This window comes from Canis aureus, chromosome 11, assembly GCF_053574225.1.
Source record: "Canis aureus isolate CA01 chromosome 11, VMU_Caureus_v.1.0, whole genome shotgun sequence".
NCBI lineage: Eukaryota > Metazoa > Chordata > Mammalia > Carnivora > Canidae > Canis > Canis aureus.
In genome coordinates this window covers 14,192,907-14,217,334 of record NC_135621.1, presented here as the reverse complement: position 1 = coordinate 14,217,334, position 24,428 = coordinate 14,192,907, and the positions used below count along the sequence as shown (strand labels likewise).

Below are 24,428 nucleotides of genomic sequence, written 5' to 3'. Positions count from 1 at the left end.
AAGCAAAAAAATGGGCTATTTTGTTATTTTCTTGGATGCAATTTAGCAAGTGATGTTTTGGAGAAATGACAGTGATATACTGCTCTGCCATCAAATATAAATTCATCTCAACTGTTTTCATCTTTCTTTCTCACGGTGAATTGATTATTGTACTGAGTACAGTAAATAGGTAACTGGGGAAAGGTGATATGTATATATGAAAAATAATATTAGCTAAAAAGAAATAATGAAAATACGGCATATATTCATAAATAATGATAATCACTCTCAGCATTGTATGGAGAACTTTTTGTGCTATGCACTTTTTAAAATTTCAGATTTTATAGTGCTGAAAATTACAGCTATTACTTCAAAAAATGTGAAGTTGGAAAGAACATTTGAGAATAATTAGTCCAGCATCGTAATTTTACATATGGGCAAACTAACGCCCATAAGGAATGTGTGACTTTCCCAAGAACACACAGCTAACTTATGGCGGAAGAGCATACCCAAGATCCCATATCTTCTGATCCTTAGTTTTGGATTGTTCCCATTCCCATGCACACCATACAGATAATTGCTTTAATAATAAAAATGAATTCACGCACATAGTTAACATTATACTAAAAATGTAGTCCTCCATCTTAGACACACATTACAGTTATTTGGAGAGGAGTGCCTGGGTGGCTCAGTGAGTTGAGTGTTGGACTCTTGATTTCAGCTCAGGTCGTGATCTCAGGGTTGTGAGATTGGGCTCCATGCTCAGCATGCAGTCTGCTTGAGATTCTCTTTCTTTCTCTCCCTCTGCCTCTCTCCCTGCTTATGCTCTTTCTCTCTCTCTCTCAAATGAGTAAATAAATAAAACCTTAAAAAAATGATCTGGAGAGCTGTTGAAACTACCAACACCAGACTGTATCCAGATCAATTATATCACAACGTCTGAGGATGGGATCCAGGCATCACTAATTTTCAAGGCTCCTCAGGTGACTGCAATGAGCAGCCAAGTTTGAGGATCACTGTATAAAAATAATTATAATAATTATAGTGAAAAGCAGTTGTCTTTTACCTAGCTCCTTCTAATTCCCTACTTTACTTTCTATAGTATATAGAAGAGTTTGACTAATATATTGAAACTGTACCAGGGACTGACTGAAAATAAATGCAAAGGGTAGATAGGTTTTTATTGATGTTGACCATTTAGTGGATTGGTTGCCCTTTTAAAAATTGATTTTATTAATCCCTTATATATTATGGGCAATAATAATAGCTCTCAGCTAACCCAAGAAAGCAGATTTTATTATCTCAATTTTATAGATGAAGAATCTTGAGGTCCAATAGGGTTAAGTAACTTGCCTAAGGTCAGAATACTAGAATGTGATGTAGCTAGTATTTGAATCTATGCAATCTCATTCCTGAGCCTGTGTTCTTAAATACCACCTATCCTGGCTTTATTTGCCTTTTATATATGTTGCAAATACCTTCTCCATTTTTCATTTGTCATCTTAACTTTGTGGTTGGCATCCTTCACTGTGTAGACATTTAAAATCTTTACGTAGTCACATTTTCAATATTTAAAAAAACATTACTCAGTCTTGTTTCATACTAAGAAAGGCTTAGTATAGAGAGTAATAGAAATATTCTTCTACTGAGCACACTGTCCATGAGGAGCACTAGGTTATATACAGATTGTTGAATCACTATATTGTACACCTGAAACTAATATAACACTCTATGTTAACTGCACTTAAATTAAAATAAAAAAATTAAAAAAATTCTCTTGCTGTATTTTATTCTGAAGTTTTAGCTTTCATTTTTAACTTTATGATAATTAATCTTGAATCTTATACTGTGGGTGTCTATGGCCTGAGGTAGGGATCTAATTTTATTTTTCCTCCAAATAGCTAGCCAATTGTTCCAAAAATATGTCCCTTCCTTAGTGAGTTGACTTGCCACCTTGATATAGCTGATGTTCAGAAATTAACCACGATGCTACACAGTATACCAATTAGTGTTTTATTCTAATTAAGAATTCTTTTAAAAATGTAACCCTGGAAGGAATACCAATTAGAAACATTAGAGTGTAAATTAGTTATTTAATGTTGGGTTCTTAATACTCAGCTTCCATAAATGTATCCAAGAACAGAAATTTTGGCTCTGGAGGTCAAATCTTCTTAGGGAGGAAGATGATGAAAGAAGAAATGTTGATTTTTAATTTAGGGTGTGGATGGAAGAAACTATTGCCTTCTTCACAATTTGGTCTTTTATAGGAAAAATTCTCACATTTTTGATGACAGCAATTGAAGAACACTTGGCACTAATTGAAGTAATGAAGATTATCACCTGACTTTTTAGTAAGCAAATCCTTCCAAATTTTTGTAATATCCCCCAGCTTTGGACCAATGGAAAAACCATCAAACAAAACAACCATAAGGATAAATAGTTCAATGAAGACAATTTCCCTGGAAATGTGAAATTAAGATGGGTTCTGCAGGGAGAAATGCCAAATCTTGTCATTTACTCCAGGACAACAGCATACATGTGTATCCGTGGTTTTTCTGTATAGAGTAGCAGGAAATCTATATGCACTTATTGAATAATTAACCCCCATTTCACTATATGTGTGCTCTAAACGATTAATGTCCTTACTTGCCTTCACAATGGTTCAGTGTGATCTAACACAGAGTCAACCATCTGTCTGTGTTTTCTTCCATTTGCAACATTTGTTCTTCCTGCTGATTTGACTGCTTCTTTTCTCTGCTGTCTGATTCAGACAGAGCAAGCTGTTCCAGAAATGTACTTGTTAGCCAGAAGTGAGTCCCTTGGACTACAGAAATATAAAATTCACCTCAGCTAACAACATTTAAGAAAACCACTGTTTTGTTTTTTAAGCATATTGTCTGGCAAGCATTCCAAGTTCTTAACGATGACATTTTTTTAACCTGTTGACAAAAATCAAATACATATAAACCTAAAACCATGCTTGGAAGAAATAGTTTTCTTTGGACATGGCCCTGAGGGTCACTAGCGTCCCATTTCAGTAAAGGTTCAACAGTCCTTCTTGAGACATGTTATCTCAGGGCATCCTACTGAAATCACTTACTTTCCTCTTAAGTACATTCTTTAGTTCTCTCAATGTGAGTCTTTTTAGTGGTAAATCCTCTCATGTTGTTTTTTGTGTTTTTTTTTTTTTGATAGTATATTTCATTTTTATTTTCAGAAGATCATTTCAATTATATATTTTGCTCTCTTCTGGATCCCATTATCATTAAGATATTAGCTGCCAGTTTAACTTCCTTGTGGGGAATCTATTTTTTCTATCTGGTTGTTTTTAAGATCTTCTTCCTGTCTTTGTTGTTCTGCAGCTTCACTCTATGTGTTTATGAGGGTTTTTTTTTTTTTTTAATTTTATACAGCTTGGGATTTATTGGGCTTCCTGAAAGTGACATCTGATGTCGTTCATCAATTTTAGAAAATTCTTAACCATTATTTCTTCATGTGTTGCTTTTCCTTATTTGAATAACCTCTTCCAGAAATTCTAATTAGCCCTTCTCACTCTATAGTTTATGTTTACAAAACTCTCTTTAATGTTTCACACCTGTTTGTATCTCTGAGCTGAAATCTGAATATTTTTTCAGTTCTATAATCTCATTATTTATTCTAATCGGCTGTATCTAATATGCTTTTTAATCCTTTGGTTGAGCTTTAAATTTTATTCATTACATTTTCACTTTTAGAATTTCAGTGTGGTTGATTTTCAGGTCTTCCTGACTAGTTCCTGTTGTCTTTTCCTCATTGTTCATGTATTTCAATCCTTTTTATATTTGTACAAACACATCAAGTATAGTTATTTTGTATTTTTGTCTGATAATTACAATATAAGAAGTTTGTCAGGGTCTGGTTATCTGGTATATTATTTGCTTTCACTGCTGGTGGATTGCCTCCTTTTGTGTTTGTGACTTTTAAATTACTATTAAATAATACTTAGAATTCTATCTGTAGAAATTTTAGCCAGCAAAAAAAGCCTACTCCTCCAGGGAGTGTTTGTGTTTTCTTTTCCAGGGGCCTAGAAACACAGCACACCAATTCCACTTAAATTTCAACATTCCATTGGAATACATTTAGGCTCCAAACTCCTGTGAAGGGCCACAATATTGTGGAAAGACTTTTTTTTTTTTTTTTTTTTAAACTACCCAGAGCGAATTCTGAAACCAATCATTGTACTATCAGCAGGGTTAGGTTTCTTTCTTAAACAATTTCATTCTTGGGCAGCCTGGGTGGCTCAGTGGTTTAGCGCAGCCTTCAGTCCAGGGCGTGATTCTGGAGACCCAGGATCAAGTCCTGCATCAGGCACCTTGCATGGAGCCTGCTTCTCCCTCTGCCTGTCTCTCTCTCTCTCTCTCTCACTCTCTGTGTCTCTCTTGAATAAATAAATAAAATCTTAAAAACATTTTTTTTCATTCTTGCCCTGGATTGTAGGCCTTGCAAGTTTCCAATTTTATACAGTGTGATCTCTGACCTACTCAAGACTGCTCCTACATACTCTCTGCATAGTAGTTCTAAGCCACCATGACTCATATAGTTGGCTAAGAATTTGATGACTTCAAGGTTCACATATCTTCCTAATCTTGTGTTCCTTGCTTAAGTCTGTCTTCAGTAGATTTCCATTACTTCGTTGCAGATTCACTCAATAATTTTAAATGAATTATCTTTAATTTTAGAGAACAGGTTTAGCTCTTCTGTGGCAGGAAGGTTTTAAGACCTCTAATCCACCGTATTGCCATACCTCTGACATTTTTATTTCTCTTTCACTTTTAAAGGATAATTTCAGTAGATACAGAATTGCTTCTAGGTTGATTTTTTTCTTTCAACACATTAAATATTCCACTCCACCCTCTTCTTGCTTGCAGTTTCTAATAAGAAGCCTGCTAAAATTCCTCTATAAGGTTCCCCACCCTCCCACCCCCATGCTTCTTTCAAGATTTTTTCTTTGCCTTTGATATTCTGAAATTGAAACTGAAATTTAAATATGAAATGCCTAGGTGTAGGATTTTGTTTGTTTGTTTTTATTTTTGTATCACTACTGCTTAAGTGTTCTCTGAGTTTACTGGATCTGTTGTTTAGTATCTGCCGTTAATTTAGGAAAATTATTGGTTATTATTGCTTCAAATATTTCTTTTGCTCTATTTTCTCTTTCTGGTGTTAAAATGATAGATAAGTTAGACCTTTTGCTATTGTCCTCAGTTCTTAGATGTTCTGTTCTGTTTTGTTTATTCTTTTTACTCTTTGCTTTTTTCAGTTTGGAAAGTTTCTATGGCCCTATCTTCAAGTTTATTGATTCTTTTCCTAGCCATGTTGAGTCCACTGAAGGCATTCTTTATTTCTATTACTGTATTTTAAAAATTTTTATCATTTCTTGTGATTCTTTCTGAAAGTTCCCATTTTTCTGCTTTATGTTATACATCTATTCTTGCATGCTGTCCACCTTTTCCATTAGAGTCCCTAACATATACTTTAAGTTTCCTATCTTATAATTCAAACATCTGTGGTATATGTAAGTCTGGTTCTGACAGTTGCTTTGTCTTTTCAGACTGTGCTTTGTCTTGCCTTTTAGCATACCTTGTAATTTTATGTTAAAAGCTAGATATGTTGTATTGGGTAATTGCAACTTAGGCAGACAGGTTTTTAGAGAGAGATCGTATGTTACTCTGGCTAAGAGATGTGCTGTTTAATGTTCAAATTCTCTAGTACTGTTATATTTGGTCTCTCTCTGAGGAGGTATCAGTCTGTGTAGACTTTTTCAACCATGATCTATTATTATTATACTAGAGCATTACTGGTATGGTGGTAAAGTGTGTGGGAGGAGGAGCATTTTATAATCACCTAATTGAGTCTCAGTCTTTTACTGGGCCTATGTCTTGGGGATTGTGGCCCTCACAAGTGTTTTCTATCCCTTCTTCAGTTGAATAGCTTTTACCCCATATTCCCTACTCTCTAACTGCAATGTTTTGTCTATTTCCTTAGTACCTTGTTCTCTGTTGAATAAGGTTTTTGTTTGTTTTTTCCCTCATGTAAGACAGGAAGGTAAAAGGGGTCTGGAGTGAGGAGGAATTCCCTTTCCTCTCCTGGGATAAATTTGCAAAATTGTGCTTTGGCAACAATTTTTTTCCTGGAGAGTAGGACTTCTTTATAGAGAAGATTCTGGGTATGGTTTGCAACTGTTACTTTTCCCACCCTCACTGACCCCTTGCCAAATCCAAGGAGGAATTTTTGTGGGATCCTCACCATGAACACTTGATGGGGTTCCCGGACAGAGAACCCATGAAAGCATAGAAGCCCCTCAAGACTGCAGTTCCTAGGGGTTTTTCACTCTTGTACTTGACAAGTTCATACTTGACCTTTGGCAATTTGTCAGAATTGCTATTTAAGTGTTCCTACCGGTTTATGTCTCCAGTGGTTCCTGCCTCAGGTAGGCAGATTTTTTTTTTTTTTAAGATTTATTTCTGTATTTATTTGAGAGGGAGACAAGGAGAGAACACAGCAGGGAGGAGAGGGAGAAGTAGACCTCCCACAGAGTAGGGAGCCCCATGTGGGCCTTTATCTTGGTACCCTGGGATCATGATCTGAGCTGAAGGCAAAAGCTTAACCAACTGAGCCATTCAGGCACCCCTAAGGTAGGCAGATCTTTATTGTGCCTTCTCTCTGGTACCTGCCTTTCCAGATTTCGATTATTGATTTGCAATGAGGCATCAGTTCTCAGGTAGACCTAAAAAAAGTCATTGATTTTTCAGTTTGTCCAGATATTTCTTGTTGTAAGAATGGCAGTGACAACTTCCAAATTCTTTACATGTCAGAGCTAAAATTTCACTATTGGGGTGCCTGGGTGGCTCAGTTAGTAAACTAACCAACTTTTGATTTTGGCCCAGGTCATGATCTCAGGGTGGTAGGATTAAGTCCCACATTGGGCTCTGAACTCAACAGGAGGTCTGCTTGTCCTTCTCCCTCTGCTCCTTTCCCCCTTCACTCACACATGTGCATGCTCTCCCTGTCTCATAAAGAAATACATACATACATACATACATAAAATCTTAAAAAATAAAGTTTCACTAATGAGGCACCTGCCTGGCTCAGTGGGTAGAGCATGCGACTCTTGATCTCAGGGTAATAAATTCAAGCCCCATATTGGGTGTAGAGCTCGCTAAAAACAAAACAAGTTTCACTATTGAATGTAAATGTGAATTAAAAGTTCACATTTTTATTGTAGTTTGGGTACTCTCCTTTCAAAGAAAAGAAACAAACATTGGCTAACTTACATAAAAAAAAAATTGTGGGGCACTTGGGTGGCTCAGTTAAGTGTCCAACTCTTGATTTCAGCTCAGGTCATGATCTCAGGGTCATGAGATTGAGCCCCAAGCTGGGTTCCATGCTAGGCTGCCTCTATGCTAGGCATCTGCTTAAGATTCTCTTTCCTTATCCCTCTGCCTCTACCTCCTCTCCTACTTGAGTGCTCTCCCACTCAAAACATTTTTTTAAAAGAAAGGTATTCGTCAGACGGATATTGAAAACCAAAATAGTTCTGGGCCATTAATTAGTAAGAACTATGGGGAAAGTCGATGGAGGGAAGATGGTGGGGGATGGGCTAAATGGGTGAAGGGTATTCAGGAAGGCATTTGTGAGGAGTACTGGGTATTATATGTAAATGGTGAATCACTAAATTCTACACCTGGAGCCAATTTTACCATATATGCTAACTAACTTGGATTTAAATAAAATCTTGAAATTTAAAAAAAAAGGAACTATAGGGCAAATTTTATCAGCAACACTTTGGTTAGGATACCTCCACTGAGGGGAGTGAATTTTAACTACTATCAGGACCTTAATTAGTATATTCAAGATTCAAATTTCAGGAATTTAGAGAAGGTTGCAGAATTTTCTCAAATCCTTACACAAAAGTAGTGCAAGCAACTAGAGAGCAAAACTAGTTGGAGAGCGTTTTTTGTTGTTGTTGTTGTTTTTGTTTTAAGATTTTATTTATTCATGAGAAACACAGAGAGAGGCAGAGACACAGGCAGAGGGAGAAGCAGGCTCCCTGCGGGGACCCTGACGTGGGACTCTATCGCGGGACCCCAGGATCATGCCCTGGGCGAAGGCAGGAGCCAAACCATTGAGCCACCCAGGGATCCCCCTGGAGAGCATTTTTAACAGAACTAGATGATCAGATGTCCTCCCAGACCTCCAAACACCAGTATCTCCAGGTATGTGTGTTATCACTGCCTTGGTAGAAGAAACCTAGGGGAAGCAATAGGGCTAAGAACAGTATAATACCTGAACAGCCAATAGGTATTCCAGGCAATTGCAGTGGATTGATTTGAGAGCAGCAGCTGCAACTGGGCAGAGTTTTGCCCAGCCCAGTAGATGATAAGGCATGAGGTAAGGACTGTGGGAACAGCCTAGCTCCAATTCTCAAGATTAACGTATCAGAGTTCTCTTGCAATACTGAGCCACACACTGAAAGAGAAACTTCGGAGAGTAACCTAAGTTTTGAGAATAGTGGCAAGAGGGCAAGATTCAGAAAATAATGGGAGGGGGAGAGAGTCAGGTAATTTTAGAAGTAAACCTCCCAGTTTGTTAAACGCTATGTGATAAAACAGAAAGAGCTTTATGTAGAGGCACCCGGGTAGTGCAGTTGATTAAACGTCTGACGCTTGGTTTCGGCTGGGGTTGTGATCTGGGGGTCCTGGGATCAAGCCCCGCTTTGGGCTCCATGCTCATGCAGTATCTGTTTGGGACTCTCCTTCTACCTTTACCTCTGCTAAATGCCACCGCCTCCCCCCATGCTCACTCTCTGTGTGTCAAATACATAAGTCTTAAAAAAAAAAAAAAAAAAAGAGCTTTATGTAGTTAGACAAGCTATCTGCAATAACTTTCCTTCTTACAGTTTGAGAAAATTAAATTTATGTAAAATTGAATAGAAAAGAACCATAGTCAAATCCCTTACAAAGTTACTGTTAGACAAAGAAGAATAAGGACAGATAACTTCCTTGTAGACAATAAAATCAAGGAAAACACATACAAAAATCAGATCAGAACTGTAATATTCTATTTCAAAACAAGCTAAAAGACATTAAGAAAATAATAAAAGCATGAAAAAAACAACATAAATCAGAATCAGAAAAACTCAGAAATGAGGTGACAAAAACACACAAATTAAAAACAAAAGAAAATATAATTTTAGAAATAAAGGTAACTTAAAAGAAACATAAACATTAATAAATATACGAAATCTTTCTTTAACAGAAAAAGAAGTAAAAAGGATGCAAATTTTGAAAAGGAAGAAATGAAAAAAGAGAAAGAAAATTAGAAAAAAAAAAAAAAAACAAATGTTAAAGACAGGAAAAGAAAATCCAATACGCAAACCTTATGTGGCCCAACAATCTATACTGTATAATATATTGTATCATAGAGCATAGACATATAAAATGTGGGGAAAATTGGCACAGCAGAAACATTTTAAACTGTACTTATACTAATTGGTATTAGTATTGTTATTCTGAGACTAATGTGCATGTATGTGGGATAAAACAAATGAAGAAATATGGGATATTATGACCTGTGTTCTTGAGAAATGGGACTCAGTAAGGAAGAACCTCTGGTTTCCATAGTTTCTCTATTTTATTTTATTTTATTTTATTTTATTTTATTATTTTATTTTATTTTATATTTTATTTTATTTTTTGTCATAAGTGTACTCTTTAATTCCCATCTATTCACACCCCCCCCCCCCATTCTCCTGCCTCCTGGTAACCATCAGTTTATTCTCTATAATTAAGTCAGTTTCTTGATTTGTCTCTCTCTCACTCTTTCCCCCCTTTTCTTATTTCTTTTGTTTCTTAAATTCTGCATGAGTGAAATCATATGGTATTTGTCTTTCTCTGACTGATTTATTTCTCTTACTATTATACTCTCTAGCTCAAATTGTTGCAAATGACAAGATTTCATTCTTTTTTATAGCTGAATAATATTATATATAACATACATTATAGTAATGCACATATATGTAACATACATATATATCACATCACTATACTAAATATGTAGTAATACTATATGTTATATATGTATCTATATCACATCTTTTTTTTTAAGATTTTATTAATTTATTCATGAGAGACAGACAGACAGAGAGAGAGAGAGATGCAGAGATATAGGAAGAGGGAGAAGTAGGCTCCATGCAGAGAGCCTGATGTGGGACTCGATCCTGGGACTCCAGGATCACGCCCTGAGCTGAAGGCAGATGCTTAACCGCTGAGCCACCCAGGCGTCCCTTAGCACATCTTCTTTATCCATTCATCTATTGATGGACACTTGGGCTGCTCCCACAGTTTGGGTATTGTAAATAATGCTGCAATAAACAGGGGGGTGCATGAATCCCTTTGAATTAGTGTTTTTGTATTTGGGGGTTAAATACCCAGTAGTGCAATTACTGGAGTGTAGAGTCCTTCTATTTTTAGTTTTTTGAGGAAACTCCATCCTGTCTTCCAGAGTGGCTGCCCCACTTTGCATTCCCATCAACAGTGCAAGAGGGTTCCTTTTTCTCCAAATCCTCAGCAACACCTGTTGTTCTTGCGTTTTTTAATTTTAACCATTCTGACAGGTGTAAAGTGATGTAGCCTTGTAGTTTTGGTTTGCATTTCTCTGATGATGAGTGATGTTGAATACCTTTTCATGTGTTTGTTGGCCATCTGGATGTCTTCATTGAAGAAATGTCTTTTCATGTCTTTTGCCCATTTTTATTTAGATTATTTGTGTTTTGGTTGTTAAGTAGTATAAGTTCTTTAATATTTTGGATACTTTATATATTTTGGATACTAACCCTTTATATGTCATTTGTAAATATCCTTTCCCATTCCATAGGTTGTCCTTTAGCTTTGTTGATTGTTTCCTTTGCATGCATAAATTTTTTATTTTGATGTAGTCCCAATAGTTTGTCTTTACTTTTATTTCGCTTGCCTCAGGAGATGTATCTAGAAAAATGTTGCTATGGGCAATGTCAAAGAAATTACTATCCCTAGTATCTTCTAGGATTTTTATGGCTTTGGGTCTCACATTTAGGTTTTAATCCATCTTGAGTTTGGTTTTGGGAAAAATGAAAGAAAGTGGTCCAGTTTCATTCTTTTGTATGTAGTTATCCAATATTCCCAATACCATTTGTTGAGAATACTGTCTTTTTCTCATTGTATATTCATTCCTCTTTTGTCAAAGATTAATTCACCTTGTAATTATGGGTTTATTTCTGGATATTCTGTTCTGTTCTGTTCTATTCTATTCTATTGATATATGTGTCTATTTTAATGCCAGTACTATACTATTTTAATTACTTCTACTTTGTAATATAACTTGAAATCTGGAATTGTGATACCTCTAGTTTTGTTTTTCTTTTTCAAGATTCCTTTGTCTATTCAAGGCCTTATGTGGTTCCATACAAATTTTTGAATTGTTTGTTTTAGTTCTGTGAAAAATACTGTTGGTATTTTGATAGGGATTGCATTAAATCTGTAGATTGCCTTTGTAGTATAGACATTTTAACAATACTTGTTCTTCCAACCCGTGAGCATGACTGTCTTTCCATTTATTTGTATTGTCTTGAATTTCTTTCATCAGTATTTTATAGTTCTCAGAGTGCATGTCTTTTCACCTCTTGGTTAAGTTTATTACTATATATTTTTTCTGGTGCAATTGTAAATGGAATTATTTTCTTAATTTCACTTTCTGCTGCTTCATTATTAATGTATAGATATGTAACAGATTTCTGTACATTCTTTTTTTTATCCTACCATAGTTTCTTTTGAGAAATTATCTGTCAAAAAAAAAAAAGAAAAGAAAAATTATCTGTCATTTGTATCATTGTTCTATGTTACATGTCTTTTTGTTTCTGAGTGCTTTAAGATTTTCTCTTTAATTCTGTTTGTCAGTAATTTGGCTATGATGTACCTAGTTGGGGATTTCTGTGTATTTATGATACCTGATCCACCTGCTGGCATGATGTACTTCACACTTTCTTGGGAAGTTTTCACCTGTTATGTCCTCTATTTACTCTCTTCTTCCTCTTTTCATGACTCCAATTATATGTATGTTAGATCACTTGATATCTTCTCACAGTTCTACTAAGGGTCTACTTATGTTCTTTATTTTCCCCCCTTTCTACTGTTTAGATGGGGTCATTTCTATTGAAAGTTCACTTAACTGACTCCTTCACTTCACTTAAACTTTTTTCTGTCAGTTTTATCTGAAATTATCTTTTTTTTTTTTTTTTGTCTTCATTTTTGGAGCAGACTGTTAGCATCCCTCTACTTACTCTGCCTTTTACTTAATTCATCATGACTAAATTTTAATAGCTGTTTTAAAATCCTTATCTATTAATTCCAACATTTAGTCCAGTCAGGCTTGGTTTCTAGTGATTATTTTTTCAGTATGTTTATAGGCCATATTTTTCTGTTTCTTTTTATGTTAATACTTTTTTTTATTATGTACTAGACATTATAGGGACACTGAATATTATCTCTGAAAAATGTTAGATTTTTGGCAGAAGTTGAATTGCCTAGATACAAACTCAGAACTCTGTCTTCCTTGGATGGACAGTGGCTGATATGTTCTAAATACCCTCATCCTTTTAACTGTTGCTTTCTACTGGGTGCTTTAGTTCCCTATTTCATAGTGTAGTTCTGGGGTCATCCAAAGACTTGGATGGAATTTTTATGCAGATTTTCAGACTCCCTTATTCTCAGAGCATTCCCTTTACTTCCAGCCATTGTGTTAGCTCTACTCTTTGTCTTATGATTCCTGCCACTAAGACTGCAGCTGGCTACTTGACTTCTAGCTACCCCATGCTCCACAGACTGGGAATTTCCCTCAGGCAAAAGCCACAAAGTACATTTCCCTAATTTCAAGAATTAACATCCCTTTAGTTTTTGTTTCCTCTTCATTGTTTCCCAGAGCCTTCAACTATTTTTAAAAATATTTTATATTTTTACTATTTTTTAAGGATTTTATTTGTTTATTTATTTATTTTTAAATTAAGGGAAGAACTTTCTTTTTTAAGATTATTTATTTATTTATTTATTCATAGAGACACACACACAAAGAGAGAGAGAGAGAGGCAGAGACATAGGCAGAGGGAGAAGCAGGCACCATGCAGAGTCTGACGTGGGACTCGATCACAGGACTCCAGAATCATGCCCTGAGCCAAAGGCAGATGCTCAACCATTGAGTCACTCAGGCATCCCTATTTTATTTTTAATAGTATGTCCAGATTTTTAACTTACAATCTCAAGGAGGGTTAGTCTGATATATGCTACTCTGTTATTACTGGAAGCAAAATTCTTTCTAGGAATCTTTTCTACTGTGTGTGTTTGAAAGCAAAGAGTGCTAATAGCAGTGAGTACATCTACCCCAGGTTTTGATTTTAAATACCACTCTCCACATTTATACCAGTTCTGGGGTGTTTCTGCCAAAAATGTACAATGTGAATCTAATTATAAGAAAAGATTGGAGACACAACTTGATGAGAACCCTGGAAGTGACCTGAATTTATCAATCTACATAATTCCAAAAGTGGGACTGAGTGGGATCGTATGAACTGTGTGAATGCTGCAGATTTTCCCAGCTGAGCTTTTTACTATGCTTTCTGCAAGGAGTAACTCAATTGGGGTGACTGGCTGGCTTAGTCAGTAGAACATGTGACTCTTGATCTTAGGGCTCTGTGAGTTTGAGCTCACATATCAGTTTCAGCTCATATAAAAAGGTATCAAGTTGGGTGTAGAGATTACAAAGAATAACTCAAAATGAAAACAAAACACTAAACCATAAAATATATATTTCATACACTGAAAATTAAATACGTATCTTCTTTCTGGGAAACAAAATAGTCATTTGGAACATATTCCTTTGTTTCTTTATTTTTCTTGCCTCTCTATGTTGGTTTCTATACAACAGATGAAATAACCACTTCTGGTCTTGAAGAAGTAGCCTTGTTCAGGAGATAAAACTTTTTGTTTCAGCCCTGCTCCAGCTCTTGTTCACCTCTCAAACTTCTGTGCTTGTCCAAGTATCCTATTATATTTTGATTAACTCCTAGTAGCTGAGGATGTTCTACTAACTGTCAGCATATTAAGGAAAAGGGCTCAGCACCTAGATTTAGGCTGACTGGAAGCCAGGCCCTCAGATAGCAGCTTTTATTTTTTTTATTTTATTTTTTTTAAAGATTTATTTTTATTTATTTATGATAGACATAGAGAGAGAGAGAGGCAGAGACACAGGCAGAGGGAGAAGCAGGCTCCATGCCGGGAGTCCGATGCGGGACTCAATCTCGGGTCTCCAGGATCGCGCCCTGGGCCAAAGGCAGGTGCGAAACCGCTGAGCCACCCAGGGTTCCCCAAATAGCAGTTTTTAAAAGCATGTTATTATATATTGTTCCAAGAGGCCACAAGTACAAGCCCCACTGGCCACCAGAGCCAGATGATCTGTAAGTATCCTTTGGGTGGCAATCACAAAACTTAAGGTTTTGGATGAGTGTATGAACTTATTTCTGGGAGATACTGGCAAGCTAGAGGAAGGCAGAGGAAAAGTGCCAAGATGGCATCTACAGCCTACATTCCTTGAGAGCAGCTGTGTAGGCCATTAAATGTGTGCCAAAACTGAAGCTTGTTCCTCATTTCAAAGCCCCAGAACAAGCAAAGTGGCCTCTTCACAGAAAGACTGGGGAGTGTGCCTCTATCTGCTGTCTGTGCCATGCCTTGGAAGTGGTAGCCTGCCAAGAACTGTACATCTATTGCTACAATCCTGTGCAACCCAAGGGTGCAAACCCCTCTGATCACCAAGACCAGGAAATCAAAGGGGGCAAGCCTTGGGCATCAGCTGCAAAAAAGAGGCTCCAGAGGCTTTCCCCAAAGAGACTGGCATTATGGAGCATAAAGATTGTGCCTGACCAGTGAGGTCTTTGGAAAGACTATAGTAGTTTACTTGATAAAGAGTTCAAATAATGGTCATAAAGGTGCTTGCTGAGTTGGGGAGAAGAATGAATGAACACAATGAGAACTTCAGAAAGATGAAAAATAAAAGAAGATACCAAATAGAAGTCATAGAGCTGAAGAATACAGTAACTGAACTAAAAACATACACTGGAGGGGTTCAGCAGCAGACTAGATGAAACAGAAGAAAGGATCAGTCAACTTGAAGACAGGGCAATGGAACTGACCCAATCAGAGCAGCAAAAAATAAAAAGAATGAAAAAAAAAATGAAGATAGTTTAAGGGACTTGTGCCACAACATTGAACAAACTAACAATTGCATTTTAGTACTCCCAGAAGGAGAAGAGAGTGAGAAGGGGCAGGAGTCTCATTCAAAGAGATAATGGCTAAAAACTTTTCTAACTTGGGGAAGGAAACAGAAACCCAGATCCAGGAAGCCCAGAGAATTCTAAATAAGATGAACTCAAGGGCACCTGAGTGGCTCAGTCATTTAAACATTCAACTCTTGATTTTGGCTCAGGACATGATCTCAGGGTCATGAGATTGAGTCTCATGTCAGGCTCTATGCTGGATGTGGAGCCTGCCTAAGATTCTCCCTTTCCCTCTTCCCTTCCCTCCTAACCCCCTCCCCCCACCACCTACGCACATGTGTGTACTCTCTCTCTTTCTTAAAAACAAAACAAATAAAAAATACCAAAACAGATGAACTCAAAGAGACCCACATTTAAGACACATTTCAGGTCTTCTTCAATTCATGATAGGGTTACATCCCAATAAACCCATTGTGAATTGAAAATACTGTAAGTCAGGGGTACCTGGGTGGCTCAGTCAGTTAAGTGTCTGCCTTCGGCTCAGGTCAAGATCCCAGGTCCTGGGATCGAGCCCTACATTAGGCTCCCTGCTTTTCCCTCTCCTCCCCTCTCATGCTGTCTCTTGCTATCTCTGTCACTATTTCTGTTTCTGTCTCTCATAAATAAATAAATAAATAAATACATAAATAAATAAATAATGTCTTTTAATAAAAGGAAAATATTGTAAGTCAAAAATGCATATAATACACCCAACCTACCAAACATCATAGTTTAACTTAGCCTACCTTAAATGTGCTCAGAACACTTGCATTAGTCTACAGTTGGGGAAAATCATCTAAAACAAACCTATTTTATAATAAAATGTTGAATATCTCATGTAATTTATTTAATACTGTAATGAAAATGAAAAACTGAATGGTTGCTTGGGTATAGAATGGTTATAAGTGTATCAGTTCTTTATCCTTGCAATCGCATGGCTGTCTGGGAGTTACAATTCACTGTCATTGCACAGCATCATGAGAGAGTATTGTATTACATATTTCCCACTAGCCTGATAAAAGATCAAAATTCAAAATTTAAAGTACAGATTCACAACATTGTAAATACATATTGTGTGTTCAGTAGAAATGTGTATTACTTTCACACCATTGTATATTGAACCATTGTAAGTCAAGACCATCTATATAATTAAAGTGTCTAAATTTAAAGACAAGGAAAGAATACTAAAGGTAGTAAGAGAAAAACAACTTTCCATGTATAAGGGTACCTCCCTAAGAGTGCCAGCAGATTTTTCAGCATAAACTTTACAGGCCAGAGGTGAGTGACACGATATATTCAAAGTGCTAAAAGAAAAAAAGAAAACCTACAGTCAGTAAAACTCTACTCAGAGAAGTTATCATTCAGAATTAAAGGAGAATAAAGAGTTTTCCAGGTAAACAAAAGCTAAAGGAGTTCACCATTAAATTAGTCTTAGAAGAAATGTTAAAGTGACTTCTTTCAGCTGAAAAGAAAGGGTGCTAATTAGTAACAAGAGCTCATATGAAAGAAGAAATATCACTGGAAAAGTAAACATTTAGTAAAAGTAGTGGATTAGTTACATAAGTTACTAATATAGTATAAAGATAGTATAAAGATTACAAGACAAAAGTAATCAAAATAACTATGATCAAATTAATTAAGAGATACACAACAAGATGTAAAATGTGAAATCATAAACATAAAACATGCATGTATGTATGGAGTGTAAAAATGTTGAGCTCTAGAATAGAGTCAAATTAAGTTATCAACTCAGAATAAACTCTTATTAGTTGTTATAGTAACCTCATAGTAACCACAAGGCAAAAACCTATAGCAAATACACAAAAAGATAAAGAGAAAGGAATACAGGCCTACCACTAAAGAAGGTTATCAATTTACAAAGGAAGAGAGTGAGAGAAAAAAGGAACAGAGAAGAACTACAAAAGCAGCTACAAAAACAATTGACAGAATGGCAATAAGCACATATCTGTTGATCATAACTTTAAATGTAAATGGACTAAATTGTCCAATCAAAAGACATAGAGTGGCTGAGTGGATTAAAAAAATAATACCCGTTTATATGCAGCCTATCAGGACACACTTCAGATATAAGGACGCAAACATACTAAAAGTAAAGGGATGGAAAAAAATATTCCATGCAAATGAAAATCAAAAGAAAGCTGAGTAGCTCCATTTATATTAGACAAGATAGACTTTAAAACAAAGACTGTAATAAGACACAAGGAAGGGCATTAAGTAATGATAGAAGATTGAATCTGGATGGCATCCTTGAGAGACTGCCTCAAGGATGTCTATGATTATCTACATTCATGTATAAAATATTTAGTGACTATACAAATGGTCAATAAGCACTTGAGAAGAAGCTCAGCATCGTTAACTGCTTGAGAAATGCAGATTAACCCTACTTCATGCCTACTAGCATGGCTAACATAAAATAAGTAATAATAAGCATTAGTGAGGATATGGAGGAATTAGAACTTTTATTCATTAGTGGGATTGTAAAATGGTTCAACCACTTTGCAAAAATAGTTTGACAGTTCTTCAATATGTTACAGAGAGTTACCATATGACCCAGAAATTCCACCCCTTGGCATAACCCATGAGAGTATGTATGTCCACATAAAGCCTTACATATTATTGTTCACAGCAGCATTTTTATAATAGCCAAAAAGTGGAAGCAATCCAAATGTTCATCACCTGATGAATGGATAAACAAAATACAATGTATTCATATAATGGAACACTATTCAGCCATAAAAAGGAATGAAGTGCTGATAATGGGCTACAACATGGATGAAGCTTGAAAATACTACGCCAAGTTAAAAAAAAAAAAAAAGGTGAGAAATGACTACACATTATATATGATTCTCTTTATATAAATGTCCAGAATAGGCAGATCTATAGATATGTAAAATAGATTAGTAGCTTCTAGAGGTCCTGGGGAGGATTGCTAATAGGTGAAGAAGTTTTTGAGATGATAAAAATGTTATAAAATTATATAGTGGAGATGGTTACACAACTCTGTGAATATAGTAAAAACAAATTGTATACCTTAAAAGGGCGAATTTTATGTTATGTGAATTATTTCTCAATAGTGCTGTTATAAAAGGTATTTTTTGTGCCGGAAACTCTTCTGAGTGCTAGGAATAATGTAGTGAAGACATCAAAAACCCTGCTCTCAAAATACGTGTATCTGCTGAGTCTAAGTTTGTGCCCCTAACAGACAGCACATAGGTTGTGGTCCTACCACTTTTTGCAATGGAAAAATTTGGCAGAATAATATCACCCCCCATAGTAATTTTCACTTTACCCTTGTCTGTATCTTTTTCCACCAAGAATATATAAAAAAGAAACTGTCAAGGAAGTAAAAGAGGAGAATGAACTGTCACAGTCTACAAGAATTGCGAGAAGGTAAGAATGAACAAAGTTACCAGATGTTTCAGAAAGGTCAAGAAACATATCCCTTGGATTTGGCATTTAGGAGGTCTATGGAGATCTCTAGTACAGTTTCAGTGGAATAGTGAGAAGAGAGGCATTTTGTAATTGTTGCACATAGCACAGTGCCTGATATATAGTAGTTGCTAAAGGTAATATTTGTTCGATTGAGAATAAGTGTGTTGTGAGAAAAAAAAGACTGTGCTTACCTAAAGTCCTCATGAGAAGGGAAAACGGATAAGGGGTAGAATTTGAGGGAATATGAGTTAAAGGAGTTTATTTCTAGTACAAGAGAAATTGATTTAGTCTGAGAACACGTTGTTAGTAGAGAACAGAAGTTGGTATGTAGTAAAAGAGAAAAGGTAATAAGTCTGGAATAGGTGAGAGGCTTCCTCTCAGATTAAATTAGGGTTTTGTAGATACAGGTATATGTGCAGAGAAGGGTAAGAGTTTAGGGAAATAATATCCGATGGCTTCAAGTTTATTAATCAGGAAGTGAAATCGTCTGCAAAAAGTAAGGGTGAATAGTAGGGAACCAAAAAGGGGGCTTGAAAAGAGCAGCGAAGATTTGGAAACAGACGAAAAGAATGGAAATATAAATTTGCCAAGCACAAGTAGAAGGATTGCCAGGGCATATTAGAACTCAATTTAAGAATAATTCAGATTATAAGTAATACTTAATATTTTTTCTTTTTCTTTTTCTTTTTTTTAAAAGATTTTATTTATTTATTCATGTGGGACACAGAGAGATAGGCAGAGACACAGGCAGAGGGAGAAGCAGGCTCCCCATGGGGAGCCAGCTGCAGGACTCCATCTCAGGACCCCGGGGAATCAAACCCCGAGCCAAAGGCAGATGCTCAACCAGTATTTTTTTCTTTCTTTCTTTCTTTCTTTCTTTCTTTCTTTCTTTCTTTCTTTCTTTCTTTCTTTCTTTCTTTCTTTCTCCCTTCCTTCCTTCCTTCCTTCCTTCTTTCTTTCTTTCTTTCTTTCTTTCTTTCTTTCTTTCTTTCTTTCTTTCTTTCAGATGTTATTTATTTATTCATGAGAGACAGACAGAGAGAGAGAGGCAGAGATGTAGGCAGAGGGAGACATAGGCTCCATGCAGGGAGCCCGATGTGGGACTCGATCCTGGGACTGCAGGATCAGGCCCTGAGCCAAAGGCAGACGCTCAACCGCTGAGCCACCCAGGTGTCCCGTATTTTTTTTTCTTTAATGAAATTGTGAAACATAACTTGTGTTAACTCAGATATCATCTTTGTCCTCTTGTGCCACCTAAGACATGGATGAGCCTGACTTTCCATCATTATCCTCTGGATGGTAGCTGTTCAAAATTAAGATGTATATGTATTCCCTGAAGTCTTGTGATCTCATAATCTTTTCTGGTTTGGAGCTCCTACTTCCATTTACTTAGTCTAGTTTATAGTTCATGCACCTTTCTGCTCATGTTGCCTTTTTCTGTCACGTTAACCCAGTTGTGAATTTTGGTCTTCATCCCAATGGCCACTGAAAACACTCACAGAGGCCGAGATACTCACATAGGCAGAGCTGCCTTTGCTAAAGGTGGTAATATGCAGAGATTCTTATATCACAGTAACAAAAAACAACTCAACTTGATGTCAGCCTCCTGTACTTTTCTTACTCTTCTTACTTTTCTGTCCTCTATTCTAGGGAAGAAACCTCAGTTCCTCCCACTCCTAAATGGAGAGTCATTTAGCTCAGTATCTCTCCTACTGCCAAAGTCAGATTGAGATACATCTTGGCCTATGCAAAGCCAATAAAACGCTCAACTAAACAAATGGGCCTTTTTTAGAAATCTTTTTGCATCGCTTACATAAGTCTCTGGCCAATGTCATTTTTTTATTCTTCTTTTTTCAGAATTCATCATTAAAAATGTTGTTTTCCTTGTAAAAGATAAGGCCACTAGGCAAAATAATTCTTATCTGAACTAAAGAGAAACTTAGATGCTGCCCCTCACTCTTGTACCAAAAAGAATTCCAGTGAGAAGCAGGTCACATAGTTTTTTATACTCCTAAGTTTTAAAAACTCTTCAGTATAACTCTTTTTTTGGGGGAGGGGGAGCATATAGGAAGAGAGAATCTTAAGCAGGCTCTAGCCCCAGTGAGGGGCTCTCTGCAGGACTCCTTGGGGCTCTTTGCCTGGCCATGATATGGGGCACCACCTGGGGCTGGATCTCACAACCCTGAGATGACCTAAGTCAAAATCAAGAATCAGGCACCTAATCAACTGAGCCACCCGGGCGCCCCATTTTTGTATAGCTCTTACTGTGTATAAAACATTCCAAGCGTTCAAAACAGACCATGTTTTTCATTAAGGCACCAAAGTCACATACTTTCTTCAGTATTTTAATTTAAACTGTGATATCATTGATGAGGTCTCCTATCGACCATCACGGTACAATCATCATATATAAAAATTCCTATGTCAGGTTTTTTACCAAGAGAAAAAAAATAAAAATTTACTTTGTTAACAGCTAGACCTCATTTTTCTTAGTTTAGCAGAGCTTTCCTCTGAAATAGCCAACAAGGTCCCATCTCTCTTCCTGAGGGTGGTTTGTTGAGCTCTGTGTGGAGAATCACGAAGACAGGGTTTATGTCATTAGAACCACCAGTAGCTGTTTATGTCAGCCAAGTGCAATGACTGAGCCTAATTGTTCATTAATTGCTCCCTTACAGAGAGAATAAAGAAGAAAAAGGGACTGTTTGAGAACAGTTGAGAAATGTAAAGAAAAATCTTCCTTATTAGACATGCAAGCAGTGAAATGGCCCAATGAGTTCAAGATAATGCTCTATCTTGAGGTTTTTTTTTTCTTTCTTGAGGGGTTTTGAAGGGACCAATCAGTGCTAAGGAAGGTGACAAGAATATAATCACATGCTGTCCTCACCAGCGAGATGGTACCTAACATACCAAGAAGAATAAAGAGGAATTTAACAGGAGGATGAGAAGGAGCCTGTTATTTGAGCAAACCAATGTCCTTATTTCTAAGGAAAACACCCTCCCAGGATAAACACAGCAGGCTTTTCAGATTCAGAATGGTTCAGCTGTTACATTAATGCAATTGTAGCTTAATGAGAAGGATTTCATGCTGTGACTACAAAATGTGACTGGAAATCATTATAATAGCATTAATAACAGTAAGATAATAAAATGTCCAGGGCATGGATAGTCTTTAAAAAAGTCATTACTAACAGCAGTAACTCACTGCTGTAATATGGCATTGTAAGGAAGAGGGAACATAGGGAGGTCACCAGTTAGCTGAGCAACAGAAACCTAGATGGAGGAGTTCCTGGGTTTCGTGGAGAAAGGGGAGGAGATTGGCGAGAATACCAGAAGATGAAGAAAACAGGAAAGACTGCTGGCTAGGCAGGCTAGACCCCAGTGGTCACATGTAAAAGAACATCTTAGCTGACACTCTGTGTGTTATTCTGACTCTGGTGTTGTATTTCTTTTTGGACATTAAAAAATTGTAAAATCAATAATCAGATTTTTTTCTAGGAACTTCTGAAGAGTTAGAGAAACCTTCAGAAATAGAACACTGGAATTGGGAACTTAAAGCAACAACAACAAAATGGACAGAATATTGATTGGGCTGGAGACGTGTGCAAGCCATTATTCACAATTGAACCATGGATAGTAATAACTGTAACCACCATTTATTGAGTACTTGTTCTATACCAAGTACTGTATTATGTACTTTACAAATAGAACCTCTTTTAATTTACATAATAAGCAACATGACTGGTTTCTCATGTTTACGAATGAAGGAAATGGAGGTCAGTTAGATGCATTCTAAAGACTAGAATCTGTGACATAAATGGGGAGCCCCAAGCAGGCATACGTGTAAGGAAAAACTTAGTAAACTCTGAGACCAGGGATGACGAGATGGTGATATCTACTTTGTGCTTTACAGCAGTGATTCATACTCGGGCCAGACTTGGGATATTGGTGGAGAAATAATTATCAGAATCTTGTCCTCACCTTGCTACCTTTTCAAGCACTACTCACCAGTTGCTGATATTACTATGCTAAACAAATGAAAAGAATCTCAAATCTCATGGAGCGTACATTGGAGTGTGGGAGACAGACCATAAATAAGTAAAGATTAAAGTAATTTCAGATAGTGATATTGCTATGGAGAAAATGTGAAGATGAAATTTAATTAGGGTGGTTTGCCTGTGGAGGCAAATTTGAGCTTATTCTCAAATAATGTGAATAGGTCAGCCATCCAAAACTGGCAGGAAAGCATTCCAGATAAACAAAGTAAATATTTGGGAAATGATCTGATTGTTAAATATGGATGTCTTAGACTATTTAAAATTGCCAGTATTTTGTTAAATAAAAAGAGCTTCAGTTTGTCTTAATGTTTCCCTGAGCTCTTTTACCATTTAGATACTCAGTGGTCCCCTCTGCTTCTAAGATCCCACTATATATACGGTTGGTGGCCTCTTGTATGGAGGCCTCTTGTGGCCTTTTCGGCTTCTGTCCCAGCATCTAAAGGAGAAAGGCATTTTTCTAGCTGTAGTAATTGTTTATAAAGACATCTGCACTGATTCCTCCCATCTGTGTACGAATGTTTCTTTACAGCAGTGACTGACTTACTCCTCTCAAGAGATAAAAGTCTTTCTCCGTAACCTTGAATCTGGCTGGCCTTGTGATGTGCTTTGCCAATAGAATGCAGTTGAAGTGATATTGTTGGGCTTGTGAGTCGTAGCCTTCAAGATCTTCTGGTCTCATCCTCTTGGTACATGGCCATCCATGTAAAAACATCCCAGCAAGCTTGCTCCTCAAGCATAAGACACCACACGGAGAAAGTGGCCCATCCAAAGCATCACCAACTACCAGACTTTTGAGCAAGGCCAGCTTTGATCACGCGTCTCCAATGGCCTCACCACGCCAGCGACTGACCATCAACAGAATGAGTGCGATTAGCAGAAGAACCACCCCACTGAACCCACCTCAAATTTCTGAGCCACAGAATTATGAGCAAATAAAATGGTCGTCATTTTGAGCCATTGAGTTTGTTGTGCAGCAATAGATCATTAGGAAACTAGCGAGGCTCCAGATTTTTCTTCTGGGCTTCATGTCATCTTGCTCTGACCTGAGTTGTTGGCTGAATGTTCCTTCAAGAGATCTCTTGAAAGGTGCCAGAACACATTGTACTAAGCTTTCAGGCCTTTTTTAAGTTACATCAATTCAAAATAATTCAAATTATTTTAAGTATGTTTACCAGCAGAAAGATGAATTCTACTTTTTTGGTACTCTTCACTTATTATTCTGAACTAACAGACATATGACACTGCTAAACCTGAACAGATGGATTCAGAGTCCTTCCTCACTGTTCCAAACTTTTGTTTTTCTTTCTTTCTTTGAGAGCACATGCTCTCAATTCCCCGTCTAGGAAATTTTTATAAATTGTGCCACTCACCAAGTATAGGTATGTAGTGTCCTGAGCACTAGCATCTTGACTACTAATCGTCTGTTGATTCCTGGTGTGTCAAGTACCTACTATTACTAATCAAGGGAGCAATTTTGATTTGGGATGTTATAAAGATATAATTGAGAACAATGGAGCTCACATTAATGAAGGAATCGAGCATAGTCCTACATACTATGCAGCTCTGGC

General features: G+C 36.7%; 1 long non-coding RNA gene across 5 annotated transcripts in view; it reads left to right on the top strand.

Annotated features, from left to right (window-relative positions):
* LOC144323404 (uncharacterized) overlaps nt 1-23,813 on the top strand; it is a 37,410-nt gene extending 13,597 nt beyond the window's left edge. For 2 of the 5 annotated variants that reach the window (XR_013388839.1, XR_013388838.1), the window contains 3 exons: nt 18,003-18,189; nt 18,689-18,763; nt 23,390-23,813. This is a non-coding gene — a long non-coding RNA (uncharacterized LOC144323404). Of the gene's footprint in view, nt 1-2,246; nt 2,331-17,999; nt 18,190-18,688; nt 18,764-23,389 lie in introns of all 5 variants that reach the window. The other 3 variants (XR_013388837.1, XR_013388836.1, XR_013388840.1) reach the window with 2 other exon arrangements.
* Nucleotides 23,814-24,428: the final 615 nt, after the last annotated feature.